Source organism: Sapajus apella, unplaced genomic scaffold (assembly GCF_009761245.1).
Source record: "Sapajus apella isolate SASKATOON/1434 unplaced genomic scaffold, GSC_monkey_1.0 scaffold110, whole genome shotgun sequence".
Lineage (NCBI taxonomy): Eukaryota > Metazoa > Chordata > Mammalia > Primates > Cebidae > Sapajus > Sapajus apella.
This window is the reverse complement of record NW_022437050.1, coordinates 2,848,544-2,862,547: the sequence shown is the minus strand read 5'-3', so window position 1 is coordinate 2,862,547 and position 14,004 is coordinate 2,848,544. Positions and strand designations below refer to the sequence as shown.

The 14,004-nt window shown below is 46.8% G+C and overlaps 1 protein-coding gene across 3 annotated transcripts in view; it reads left to right on the top strand.

The window, feature by feature from the left end:
- The first annotated feature begins 4,560 nt into the window (after positions 1 to 4,560).
- CYFIP2 (cytoplasmic FMR1 interacting protein 2) overlaps positions 4,561 to 14,004 on the top strand; it is a 143,209-nt gene continuing 133,765 nt past the window's right edge. Inside the window, exon 1 of one of the 3 annotated variants that reach the window (XM_032259550.1) lies at positions 4,561 to 4,681. The gene's annotated coding sequence lies outside the window, so the exon portion shown is untranslated. Of the gene's footprint in view, positions 4,682 to 4,940; positions 5,071 to 14,004 lie in introns of those variants that run through there. The other 2 variants (XM_032259552.1, XM_032259551.1) reach the window with 2 other exon arrangements.

The window sequence follows — 14,004 nt, the reverse complement described above, 5'->3', positions numbered from 1 at the left end:
TCCGCTCTCAAACTCCTGGCCTCAAGTGATCCACCTGCCTTGGCCTCCCAAAGTACTGGGATTACAGGTGTGAGCCATTGCGACTGGCTGAAATAGGTAAAATTATTATCAACTCAATATTACAGATGAGAGGTATAGGGCTCAGTAAATTAGGGAAATGACCCATAGTCCCACAATTATTAAGTACCAGAATGGGGGCTTGAGGCCAGACCTAACTGTCGCCAAGTTCCAATGCTCCCAAGCATCCTGTGGGACTGATTATAGGGCCACTTACACTACCCTCCAAGAATACAGCAGCATTGACCCATTGTACTTCAGTTACGTTGTTGCATTCCAAATCCAGTTCAGAATATGCTCAGTCCCTCCTTATCAGCTCTTATCTAAAATTATTGTAAATTGTATTTGCTTAAATAAAGATGAAATGTTATTTGCTATCAAGTTATGTGTAAAAGATCTGACCTTCAAGAGAGGCCAGGTCTTCAGAAGTTGTGGGAAATGAGAGAAATATAGCAGGGAATAGAGGGTATGCATTTCCAAGCTGCCCAGGATAGAGCTGCAATGATGCAACCACAAAACAGTCCTCAAGTTTCTATCTGTAAAATAACAGGGGCTACTTGGAATTTTGTGAGGATGAAATGAGGCCATCCGTATAACATCCTTAACGTAGAGGCTTGCCTCAAAGAAACCTTTAGTAAATGTTCGTTTCAAATATATGCCTTAACAAATTACTTTAGAATACAAAGAAAGAGATAGGCAACCCAGTTTCTTAAGGAAAGACTTGTGGTCTGGGTCTGGCCAGACTTGGCCAACCCTTCTGCTCTTTGGGCCTCTGTTCCTTGATCTATAAAATGAGGCAATTTTGAGCAAAAGTGGTCAGATTCTGTCTACAGAATGGCCAGTGTAAATTATGTCACTCACCATCAAGTCTCTCTTTTCCTGCCATCCACATAAATGCTCAGAACCAAATGTGTTAGCAAGCTCATAGCACGCAGAATCATGACTGCTTTTGTGGTTTTGTTTTCATTTTGGTTTTATGCACATTTTATTCTCCATCTCATCTTTGCATGCTTTTCCTTCCTTTTTAAAAATTTCTTGCTGATTTTTAATTTTTTAATGTAATGTATTCCTATAACTTACATTTAATATGCTTTTGGAATGAGGTAGCATATCAGTAAACACACTGACTTAGCTTGGAAGGGGGAAAATGGGGCTGTATGAGATTGTGGTAAAAAGCATGGGTTTGACTTCACTACCTTGGGCAAATTATTAAATCTTAGTTGCCTCAGTTACAAAAATGGGATTAATGATTTTCGTCATAGAAAAATTGTGAAAAATTAAGTGAGGTAATGAACTTGGTAAATGTTAGCCATTATTATTATTATTATTTATGTTTTCCTTTCATGCCTATTCCAGATACTTCATTACTAGTGTCTATGAAGCAGGGTCTGCTGATAGTTTTAAAATAGAGATCTCAATACTCTAAGTAACTTGAAGCTTTTCTAAAACTCAAGGCAATGTTGCCACATGGACAACACGTGGGCCACAGCTTTGCAAATAGTAAAGCAATTCTAATTGATAACCTCTACCATTTCATTGCTGATGGCACAGCTTGGGGTTGGATGTGAAAGAAATCTGAAGGCACTAGACAGACAGCTACACATAGCAATGGCAAAGTTTAAAATTTTCACTTATGAGTGTTCATTCCATCCATTTTTACTGAACTCCTGTTAAGTACCAGGCTCTGGGGATTCAGTGGGAAAGCAGGACAGACATATCCCTGCTCCCTCAGATTTTATGGTCTTATGGTGGAATACAGGCAAGTGTATTGACAATTACAACACTGAATAGTAAGTTGGATGATAGAGGGAGCCCAGGCAGCTAAGGGCACATAGACAACTCATCTCAAGCTAACCCAGACACGTAGGAATCTTGGAGGAAGTGACATCTAAAGGCATACCCGTAGGTGAACAGAACTTCATCAGGTAAACTGGGAAAAATTGTGGAATGTGGAAGGAATGGGGGGACAGAAAGAGCGATCCAAGAAGCCCTGCATGTACAAATGTCAAGCACAACAGAGAACACAGCAAGTTTGAGGAACTAAAAGCTGTTCCTTTTAGCTGAAGCACAGCAAGCTTGTTCACATGGAGAGATAGCTGCCAGCTCTTGAAGACCCTCCCAGGCCACTGAAGAAAGTATGCACTTCATTCAGAGGGTGGTGGGGATCTAGGGAAGCACCTTAAACCTGGGAGGGGCATGCCCTTCTTTCTAACTCATGTAATTTTCCACATTCAGAGGGAAGTTGGAGCACATCCAACCTACTTCATTTAATAGGTGGGGAAACAGGGGTGAAACTCCTTGCCTAACATCATTCTGTTAGTTGCAAAACTAGGACCAAAAGGCAAACCTCTGAATTTCTAACACAGTGGCTTCAAAAGACCACACTGCTCTGCTTTATACGCAAATAAAACTCAGAGGTCAGGGAGTTATTTTTGCCTAAGATCTAACCAAATATATATGTAATAATCTTTTCTGTTTTCAGGCAACTTGTTCCTGAAGGTGAAAAGACAGGAAAGGAACAACAGGGAGAAATGCATCTTCTGAAAACTACAACGTCTGAAATAATATGCCCCTTAGAATGAAAATCTGACTTGGTGGGATTCTCATTGTTAATATCTGTAATCACTAACACTTGAAATCCCAAGGATCATGGTGGAAAATGAAACATTTTTAAAAAAGGAAACCTCGGTTCTGTTTTTAAACCCATTCTCCACAAACACCCCCACAGCTTTTCACACAGCACCAGGGACAGAAATGTATGTATACATGTCATTTTTTTTTTCTGATATAGCAATTTGAATTGGAATTAGTGACTTAAGATCAAACCATAAGGAATCATGGATTCTGAGAACTTGGGACATAAGGTGAGATCAGTAAGGGCAAGTAAAGGCTTCCATAAATCATTTGCTAGGGCTTGAATAATGAGGCTTCTCCGTAAATCACCCTTATTAGGAATAGCTGAATGATTAAGTATACATTTGTGGGCCCTAGGAAACCATTCCTTATGTCTACATACACTCCACAATGTCTCAAATGCTTTCAAATTATTTACCCTGTAAGGTACAAAGGGCAACTCTTATTCCCTGTGTTGCAGATACAGAGACCTCTGTGGAGCAGAGTGGTGACGTGACTTGCTAAGGTGTCTCAAGGTTAGAATTTGGTGCAGCCTGACTTCAGCCTGGTCTGAAGGCCCCCCAGGCTGCATCTCAGTGAGAATTGTTTCTTTCTCTTTTTTTTGGTCTCATTTCCTTTTCCTTTCTTTTTTCTCTCTTTTTACCTTTTTTTCTTTTCTTTCACCTACCAAGGCTGCATCTCAATGAGAATTAATTCTTTTTCTCTTTCTTTTCTTTCTCTTTCTCTCTTTCTTTGGCCTACCAGGCTGCATCTCAATGAGAATTGTTTCTTTCTTTTCCTCTTTGTTTTTTCTTTTATTTATTTATTTTTGAGACAGAGTCTCACTCTGTCACCCAGGCTGTAGTCCAGCAGTGGGATCATAGCTCACTGCAGCCTCAATCTCCCAGTCTCAAGCAATCCTCCCACCTTAGCCTCCTGAATAGCTGGGACCACAGGTGCATGTCCCCACACCCATCTTTTTTTTTTTTTTTTTTAATTTTTAGTAGAGATGAAGTTTCGTTGAGTTGCCCGGCTGGTCTCCATTTCTTGAGCGCAAGCGATCCTCCGGTCTCAGCCTCCCAAAATGTTGGTATTACAGGTGTGAGCCACGGCAGGTCAGATAATTGTTTCTTTAAAGAGCCGGAAACGGCATATAAGCCTTGAAGAGAAAGGTTCCTCTTCTCTCAGTGCTTCCTGTCACCTATTTGTCCGTTAGGCAATTCTTCCAGAATGCAGTTGAGGCAGGTCCCTGTTAAAGAGGTGGCAGCTTCAGGGACTCTTCTCCAGCCAACTGGAAAGGAGCGGAAGAAGTTATTCTCGAGCAAAGGAGCCCCATCAGGGAGCAGGCTCAACTGGTGGAAGGTCCCCTCCCCTAGCCCCCGTTGCATCTTCTGTCACTTCGCCCTGCTCATTCTCACAGCACTATGGGCTGTAACTGGACATTTGTTGGGTTAATTTACACCCGTCTCTCCTGGCAGGTGATAAACTTCAAGGGGGCAAGGACCATGTCTTTTATACACCAGTGCACACCCAGGTCCTGGCACGATCCTTGGAACAGAATAGGCAATCAATAAAGATTGGGTTGATAAACGATCACTTGGAAATCATGTGGGGCCAATGAGATCCGAACGCGGCCGAAGCTCTCGTGCTAGGGTTGCTGCAGGTGTGGTTCCCGGTGATGGAGGCCGTGGAAGAAGCCCTCCCTCCCTTTCCGGCGCCCAGGGCAGGAAGCCTGGGTGCCGAGCGGTCCTCCGAGCCCGAGTTGCAGGTCCCGGGTGCGCCGGGGGTACAGCGCGCAGCGCGGAGAATGGCCCGCCGCAGCCATTTCCTGCCCTTTGTGTGACAGCCGCAGCCGCGAAGGGGCGGGCGCCGGGCGGGGGCGGAGCCGGGGCGGGCGGAGCCGGGGCGGGGCCGAGCGCGGCGCAGCGGAGCGGGACAGAGCATCCTGCGCCCTGGCGCGGGGCCCTGCGGTAGCTTCGGGTCCCTCCCCTGGACCGCGCTGCAGAGCCAGGTAAGCGGCGCTCGCAGGCCTCGGGACCGGCACTGGGACCGGGATGCTGCCGAGGACTGGGATGAGGCCGTGAGGATGCGCGAGGGGCCGCCCCCTCTCCCGGCCCGCGGGGTGCGCTAGGCGCTGCGCCCTGGCTAGCGCGAGGCCGGGCCTCAGGCCCCACGCGGCCCCTTTCCCCCTCGGGCCCACTGGGCGTCCCGCGGTGCGGACGCTCTGGCCGGGAGGCGAGGGCGCATCGCGGAGTTCCAGCGCGGCGGCTGGGGAGCCGCAGCAGCAGGTGCGCGGCCTGGGCCGGAGCCGCCAGCCCGGGAGGAGGCGGTGCTAATCTCAGGGACCGGAGACACCTGCAGCGGCCCCGAGCCCGGCGGCGGCGTCATCCTGGAGTCCAGGTACTGCAGAGCGCTGGCCCCCGCCTCTGCCGCCGAGACCACCGTCACCTCCTCCAGGGCTAGCGAGAGCCGCCTGGGCCCGCCTGGCAGCGGCCTCGGGCACACAGAACGTGTGATGGGTGGGGCGAGGGGCGCAGCGGCGATGTTTGGGGGCTGAGGGCTTTGATGCGAGAGGAGCAGGTCAGACCCGCTTGGAAGCTTTCGGGCTTACACTAGCATCGCTCTCCCGGCTGACTGCGGGTAGGTTGGAGGTGGGGGAAGGGGATGAGTGGGCTGACTCCTCCGGGAAAAGGTTGTTTTTTTGTTTTTTTTTCCCTCTCTTAAGAACCAGGAAGATGCCTACCTGTCTGTTGTGGCGTCTGCTTTTCGGGACAGCCCTACCCCTCACCCCAAAGAAAAGCCCACCTATGTGCAAAAGAAGAGGAGGAGGTGCTCTCTGCTTGGGGATGGGGGCAGGTAGCATGGCCCACAGAAGCATGGCTCTCTATACCCAGAACCCCGCTAGAAACGACACTGACAGCCCCGGTGCCTCCCCAGCCCAGGGAATCTGACTTTGACTTCTGCTTGCCTGCTTTCCCCGGCGCAGTGGAACCACTCACTAGGGCTGATGAGCCATCAGCTGTCCTTCCATCTAGGCCAAGAATGGGAAAAGGATCTTTTTCTGCTAGTTCCTGGGTGCCTGTGCCCTCAGCATGGGCAGGGAGACGGCGGCAGTCCTGCAGGCAGGAGGGCCAAATGAGGAGAGTGTTGGTTTCTGTGTTCCCATTTTCTACCTCCTGTCTGTGTCCCAGTTAGGTCGGTGGGTCTCACCTTACTCTTGGATACAGGCTGTGCCAGCAACCTGGGGTCTCAGATCTTAGAGGGCAAAAATCTAGGTCCATATCTATGGGCAGGCCTGTGAAGGCCGTGGCGGTTGTTTTCTCCACCATTAGACCCTCTCTCTGTGGCCTTCCTGGTGGCCTCCCACCTCCACTTCCATACAGTGTCTTTCCCTTCCCCCATTCTCCAGTGTCAGAAATTGTTTTCAAGAAAGGAGCCAATGACTGTGTTTATCTTGAAGAGCTAAATACCGAAGAAGTTCCCATTTGATGCGGAGCAGGTGCTTTACAAGTCATTTGACTGGAAAAGAAACAGGATGGAGGCATTTTAATGGGAAACAAAGCTTTAACGGGAAACAATTAGAAAATACTTGCTGTCACTAATAGTGGAATTTCAAACAGTGGGCCTGGAAGTGGAGGTGGGGAGCTGGGTAGTTCTTTTGGGAACAGGTCCCTGAAATGACAATATCTAGCAGCTGTCAGCTCTGTATTTGGCAAGGGCAGCTTTGGCCCTACGGGCAGGAATGCTGTAAGGGTGTGTGTGCATGCGTGTGTGTGAGTGCATGTTTAACTGGTCATGGGTTACTGCCACCAGAAGGCATTTGTTGAGCACCCAGTGTTCACTTTCAAGATGTGAAGCTTGGGTACACAGGGTTACTTGTTGGCATTGGCTGTCTTTTGCCAAGGCAATGATTAGACCTCAAGAAGAGAGTGTTGTTGCTTACAAAGCCAGTGCCTCTAGCTAGTTCTACACACTGAGCCTCTGGCTGGGGCATTAGCTCTTTGCTCACTAAGCTTCTTTATTATATTTCCTGGCCAGTTCTGACCGGTTCTGTAGGCACCCAAGGCTGCCTTGTTCAGTCCCTGCTGGAAAATGAAAAAGGAAAAACTTGCTTTAGGCATTAGGCCAAGAGTCAGATGTACAGCCCAGTGGGGTTGGAGAGTTTTACTTAAATCAAACACTGGCCCAGAGAAGAAAGTAGACATGAATTCAAAAACTGGTAGAAGGCCCCAGGAGAACACTATGTGTCCCCTCTGATAAATCACTCCCTCTCCGATGTTCAGTGGGCCTCTGCTGCTGTCATCGACCAGAAAGCTGAATGAGATGACGAATAGGTAACAAGTTAATTAACAGGAACAGCACTCCTGGAAAACAGTACAGGGGGCCCCAGTCCCCCCATTTAAGGATAGGACTACACTCTTATCCTGGTTCTTTTGACCACTGTTGGTCCCAGGGGTCCACCAAGAGTGTCACAAAATGGCCTTTTGTAGCCTGCATGTGGCCACCATAACAATGAGTCTTATTTCTTTCCTGGCAAGAATTAATTACTCACTTGTAGTTGACGAAGCCAGACATCAGTCACCTCATTGGAGTCTTTATGAAAGGACTTTGGTCTTGTCATTCTGAGGAGCAAAGCCATGCCTAGGGTCCAGAGGATGGCCCCTGCATCAGTAGCGAGATGCTGGGAAGACGGGAGCAGGCTGCTGCCTTCTAGACAGTGAATGGGGGTGGGGGACCCACTGTGGTGGGAGAGGCACTAGAATATCTTTGGATGCTCTTACTACCTGTGGGGAGCATGAAAGTGCCAGAATGCCTAGCACATAGTAAGTACTATCATTTTTTTTTTTTTTTTTTTTTTTTTGAGACAGTCTAGCTGTCACCCAGGCCGGAGTGCAGTGGCAAGATTTTGGCTCACTGCAGCCTCGACCTCCTGGGTTCAAGCGATTCTCCTGCTTCAGCCTTCTGAGTAGCTGGCATTGCAGGCGCACACCACCACACCCAGCTAATTTTTTTGTTTTTAGTAGAGATGGAGTTTCACCATGTTGGTCAGGCTGGTCTCGACCTACTGACCCCGTGATCTGCCCGCTTCAGCCTCCCAAAGTGTTGGGATTACAGGCGTGAGCCACCACATCCAGTTGTGTTTGTTTTGTTTTGTTTTTAATGGATGGGAGGTTTCTGTGTTGCTCAGGCTGGCCTCAAATGCCTAGACTCACCTCCTTATGTGCCAGGACAACTGGCCTGAGCCACCACAGCTCCTCATACTTATATATTTCTTGTTATCATGTATTAATTACATAGTCATTAAGAATTTGGCTCATGTATGTGATCAACCCTTGGCTCTTACCAGCAGCTCTACCTCTAGGGCTTTCCTGAATTTTGCCTTTTTGAGGGTGGTGGGTCTCTGTGACCAGTAAACCCAGCCCCAAGTTCACCTGCCAAAGGAAGGGAAAGCTAAGAGTGATAAGGGGTGAAGCGAAGGGCTTCAGGTGGGAAGTGCTCTTAAGTAGCACAAGGGAGGTGGGTAGAACTTGAGTAGGCAGGGAGAAGGGGGAGGGAGTAAGCCAAGCAGAAGCCCAGGGCCATTCTCACATTTCAACACACGCAGCTGAGGAAGGACCTCTTTAGCATTTTGCAACCATCCAGAAATGTTGAGGGCATGCTTTGCTTCCAGGGCAGACAGCAGCACAGTGAGCATGGAACACAGGATTTATCCCTGACGTGCTGTGTGCCTTTAAGCCAGCCGCTACCTCTCTAACCTTAAAAATTGAGCAATGGAAGGCAGCCTGCCCAGCTCTTACCTGCCTGTCATCATGGAAGCCTGCGAATGAGAGAATGTCTGTGAATCCCAGTCTGAGAAAAAAAGACCATGGAATTAAGGAGAATTCTGAATGTGTGACTCTTTTGGGTAAATGCCCTCCATTCCTTAAGGAACAGTTTATTAATTATATATTGTGTGTCAATTTAAGATGGATCTGTGGCCTCTCTGTACTGTGGAGCCAATGGGAAGCTGAAAGGCACTTTGTGATTCACAGATTCTGTCAAGGCCCCTGGATGGCCTTATCTGTACAAAGACACTTCAGAATTCAGTCAGTGGGTGTGGGATGCCTCCCAGGATGCAAAGAGCTTTGCTCTTGGCTTTCAAGCCAGGGCCTTTATCTAAGGGCTGTGTGTGATGTACCTCAAAGAACAGCCATTTAGCCATACTTCTTGGGCCCTGGCAACAGAGGGTGCAAATTCCCGAAAGAAAGTGTTTTGAGAAGGCAGAGCTTGAGTTCAGGCAGAATTTCTTGCAGGGATCATTCTGGTTGCATGGCCTTTTGACAGACTTAGGGCAACTCAGAAACAAGCCAGTGAGAGAGGAGAGTAGAGGACCTTCTGGCGAGATGCCTGGGAAAGATCCAGTGATGACCTCATCAGCAGGCCTTTTGATTCTGTTTGCGTCATTATTTGGTCACTGTAGAGCAGGGATTCTCAGGCTTTCATCTCTAGGTAAAACAGAGGTGTGTTTAGTCTGCTCATGTTCCATAGGCCCTGTTTTCTAAGTAAGGCAGGAGGTGAGGTCCTCTGCAGGAAATAAAGGTGGTAGACTGGTTAGGAAACTTCAGGAGACTTCAGGGGTTTGGACCAGTCGCCTCTGTGGGTGGAATAAGAAATCAGCTGGGGAAGAATGAGAGAATTGTCTAACTTCACTGAAGGCCTTACTAAGATCAAAGAGAGTTTGCAGGGCTGACCCTTGGAGAAGACGTGCAATAACTCTTAAGGAATATCTGAGTAGTATTTTTGATTTATGCTTTTAAAATGTGACGTTTTAAGATTTATTTTGGCAAGATACGAATGGTGAGATAAGAGTTCAGAACTAGAGATCAGCCCTCTACCTTCAAGTCTGTTATATTTCCATATGGGAGAGAGAGGACCTGCTTCTTAGGGTTTGAAGTTTAGGTTTGCGACAGAAGGATTTTCTAAAGAATCTCCTCAGATTCTTATAGTAATAAGGCAGACTTAGATATGGGATCTTAGAGAAGCATGATATTTTAACTTTTTTGTTAATTTTTTTAAACTAGAAGAATTTTGGCCATTGGCTCATGCATTCAACAAATCATTCCTGAAGTATTAATAAGCAAGTAATTCCCGAAGTGTGTCTTCCTCTGTGCTGGTTGCTATGGGTCAAACACAGACAAGATGATTATCCTTGGCATTCTTAGTGATCCAAAGAATTAGTGTAATATAAAGCAGTTGGTAGTGCAGTTAAAAACTGTGAACTCTAGACTGTGAGTTCTAAGGGAATGTGAGAAATGAAGGTCACTGTGGGGCTTGGCTGGTCAGGCCTTTGTGGAAGGGGCATATCTTGACTTGGGCCTTGATAGATTGATAGGATTTGAGAAGGAGAGAAGACAGTCCTTAAGGGAATGGAGACGGCCTGAGCAAAGGCACAAAGGAAGAATGTCCTTGGACAGGTTTATGGTGCCCTGTGTACCTTGGCCACAGTGCATGGTCTGCGTGATCCTTAACATGTGGTCTTTAAGGAAGCCATTTGGATGGAATGCCTCAACTGTAGTAAAGGTCATTTGCTTTAGAGTTGGAGGGGCCCTGAGAGAGGCTCAAATCCAGTGACTCTTAAGTGGCTGCTGTTGTTGTTTTTTAGTACACATCATGGACAAGATTGATATGCTCAACATGTCAGCCCCTACAGCCAACCCCCCAATGTGCTCCATTCCCACCGCTCAAGGGAAGAGATGAACATGCAAGCAATGATATCATGCAGAGGTCTTGAACTCTTGCCTCATATACAATAAAACATACCTTGTTTGCAAAACTCAGTGCTTAAGCTGTTATTAGCACAAGTTACCCACAGTAACCTTCTCGGTGCAGGTTTTGACCTCATGGTTGCGAGAGAACCAAGGGTAACCTCCATATTTTACAGACAGAGAAATCTGCCCTTTTAGAGTGAGTGAAAAGGTGATTTGGGGGCCTTTGTCTTCATACTGAACCATGGTTTGAGTTACAGTTTCACATGTCCCGATCTGGTGGCCAGACCTGAAGTCCTGCTCTTTGTTTCCATAACAGATGCATGGCTTCCCTTTGTGAGTTTTAGTAGATGCCTCTGAGAGGCAGCTCCTCTCCCTGCAGAGGCATCATGTCGGTATTGCTCATGTGACAGCCCACAGGGCCCCCGCAGGAGCAAATCAGCAAGCCACCTTGATGGCATGACTTCCCCTCCTGACAGCATGAGGGCCATTCCCCTGAGCTGCTGGTATCTGCCTGGTTTGATGTCACCAGAAAGGCGGCCTCAGCCCTAACAACACAGGAAGCAGCTGGGCAAAACCGCCAACAAAGTAGCAAGCCCTTTAGCCCCCAACAAGATCTTTTTCTCTGCGTAGTCGTAAATAACGAGGAGGGTAGACCTTCTCCAGAGGCCCAAGTCAAGGCTGACTTGAATTCTCGGCTCTGACTGCAGGTCCCCTGTGTGGAGAGAAGCTGCAGGTGATGGGGCCTCTGGTCCCATAAGACAGGCAGCAAGGAACTGAAACAGCCAAGACCGCCTTGCCAGTCGGTGCTGGGCACCAGCCAGGTGTCTGAACTGCCAGCAAAGAGGCTTTGGGTGGTTGTCTTCTAAAGTAAATTATTAAATTTTGATCAAAACAGTACATACCCATGTTTTAAAAAATCAAATAGTATTGAAAACCTTATAATGAAAAAGAACTATCCAGCGCCCACCCTTGCTTAGAGGCTGCCGCTTTTAACTCACTGTTTCTTCTAGTAGCTGCCTCCAGATCTCTAAATGATATGCTTACACTGCTGTTTCTTGAATTATCTATTCTGCACGTTGTCTATTTACTTCCTGCTGTGATGGATGGAGATTTCGCTTTCTTACACCATCTCCCTTCTTCCCTCCCCTGCCCCCATCTCTCAAGATAGAAAGCTCTATTTTAACCTAAATCAGGTTTAAAGTGTTTACATTATTAAGAGACATATGTGATGGTCACAGAAGGCCAAGTAATGTTCTTTGATTGTATTTCCTTTCTTAGAGCACTTTTAGTTTTGTTGCAGAATTTTTGTTGCAATACTTGTCTTATTTATTTATTTAGAGACGGAGTTTCATTCTTGTTCCCCAGGCTGCAGTGCGATGGTGCGATCTCAGCTTACTGCAACCTTTGCCTCCCAGGTTCAAGCGATTCTCCTGCCTCAGCCTCCCAAGTAGCTGGGATTACAGGCATGTGCTACAATGCCCAGCTAATTTTGTATTTTTAGTGGAGACAGGGTTTTACCATGTTGGTCAGGCTGGTCTTGAACTCCTGACCTCAGATGATCCACCCCACTTGGCCTTCCAATGTGCTGGGATTACAGGCATGAGCCACTGTGCCCGGACGTGTCCTTTTCTTTTAAAGATCTATGTCGTGTGAGTCATTCTATTGCATTCCCTGGGCTTCTCAGGAGGTTGCAGTGTTAACTCCAGCTCTACCCCTAACTACCCAGTGACCTTGCACAGGTCCCTTCTCTTTTCTGAGCATCAGGTTCCTCATCAGTAGAAAGAGCTAGACTCCCTTCTTACTCTCATTCTAAACCTCAGAACCTATCACCCCACCCACCTCAGATGCCTCTATTAATGAGGAAGAGTCTTGACTTCAGGGTGGGGCAGCCCTGGGACCTGAGAGATGGCAGAGAAACCAAAACAGGCAGTGGCGGGGGAGGGAACAAACAGGCTAGCTGGGCCCGCCGCGTGTGGCCCAGTTCACCCCTGCAGCTTAGGGGGACACTCTGTGGGGCTGTATGGTTGTATCTATTGCTCTTTTCCTCCCCTGTTGTCCCCGTTAGTTTTTGCTCTCCCCGACTTCTGCCTGCAGGGGCAGCATTACAGTCCCCAAACTCCCCAAGCTCCCATTCCACCCCCAGCTCTCTTTGTACCCCTTCTGCTTATGTTACACCCAGAGTTTCCCAAAAAGTAGTTAAAAAAAATACTAACTTTTAGTAATAGCTTTATTGAAATGTAGTTCACATACTGTACAATTCACTCATTTAAAAAATACGGTTCAGGCCAGGCACAGTGACTCACGCCTGTAACCCCAGCACTTTGGGAGGCCGAGATGGGTGGATCACCTGAGGTCAGGATTTCAAGACCAGCCTGGCCAATATGGCAAAAACCTGGCTCTACTAGAAATACAAAAATTAGCCGGGCATGGTGGCAGGTGCCTGTAATTCCAGCTACTCCGGAGGCTGAGGCAGGAGAATCGTTTGAATCAGGGAGGTAGAGGTTGCAGTGAGCAGAGATCATCACACCGTTGTACTCAAACTTGGGGAACAATTGTGAAACTCTGTCTAAAGAAACAATACAGTTCAGTGGTTTCTGGTATATTCACAGAGTTGTACAACCCGTAATCAGTCAGTTATAGAGCATTTTCGCGCCCCAGAAAGAAACCTCGTGGCCTTTAGCAGCACCACCTATTTTCCCCAACCCCAGCCCTAGGCAACCACTAATCTGCTTTAAGTCTCCATAGATTTGCCTATTCTGGGCATATTTAATAAATGGAATCATACAACATGGGATTTTTTATGACTGGCGTCTTTTACTTAGCATAATATTGTCAAGGTTCATTCATGTTGTAGCAATATCAGTATTTAATTCCTTTTTATGGCTCAAAAATACATCATATGGCTATACCATACTTTATCAGTTGATGCAAATTTTAGTTACTTGTGCTTTTTAGCTATTATAAATAATGCTGCTGTGGACATCCATGTACAAGTTTTTGTGTGGACATATATTTTCATTTCTCTTGGGGTTATGCTTAGGAGTAGAATTGCTAGGTCAAATGGTAACTCTGTTTAAAAATGTGAGGAAATGGCAATCTAGTTTCCATAGTTGAGGCACCATCTTACATTCCCACTAGTAATGGTGTTCCCAGTTTCTCCACATCCTTGCCAACACTTGTTTTTTATTCGCTGAAGACATCTAGATTATAAAGGAAAAAGTAAAACACTTTTCATTATAGCCATCCTAGTGGGTATGAAATGGTTATCGTGGTTTGATTTGCATTTCCCTAATGACTAAGGATATTAATCTTTCTGTGTGCTTATTGGCTATGTATATATCTTTCTTTGGAGAAAAATCTGTTTATTGCCTATTTCTAAAATCAGGTTGTCTTTTTATTAATGAGTTTTAGGAATTCATTTTAAAAAATTTTTATTTTTAAAAAACTTTTTGGGGCCGGGCGCAGTGGTGGCTCAAGCCTGTAATCCCAGCACTTTGGGAGGCCGAGGCGGGTGGATCACGAGGTCAAGAGATCGAGACCATCCTGGTCAACATGGTGAAACCCTGTCTCTACTAAAAATACAAAA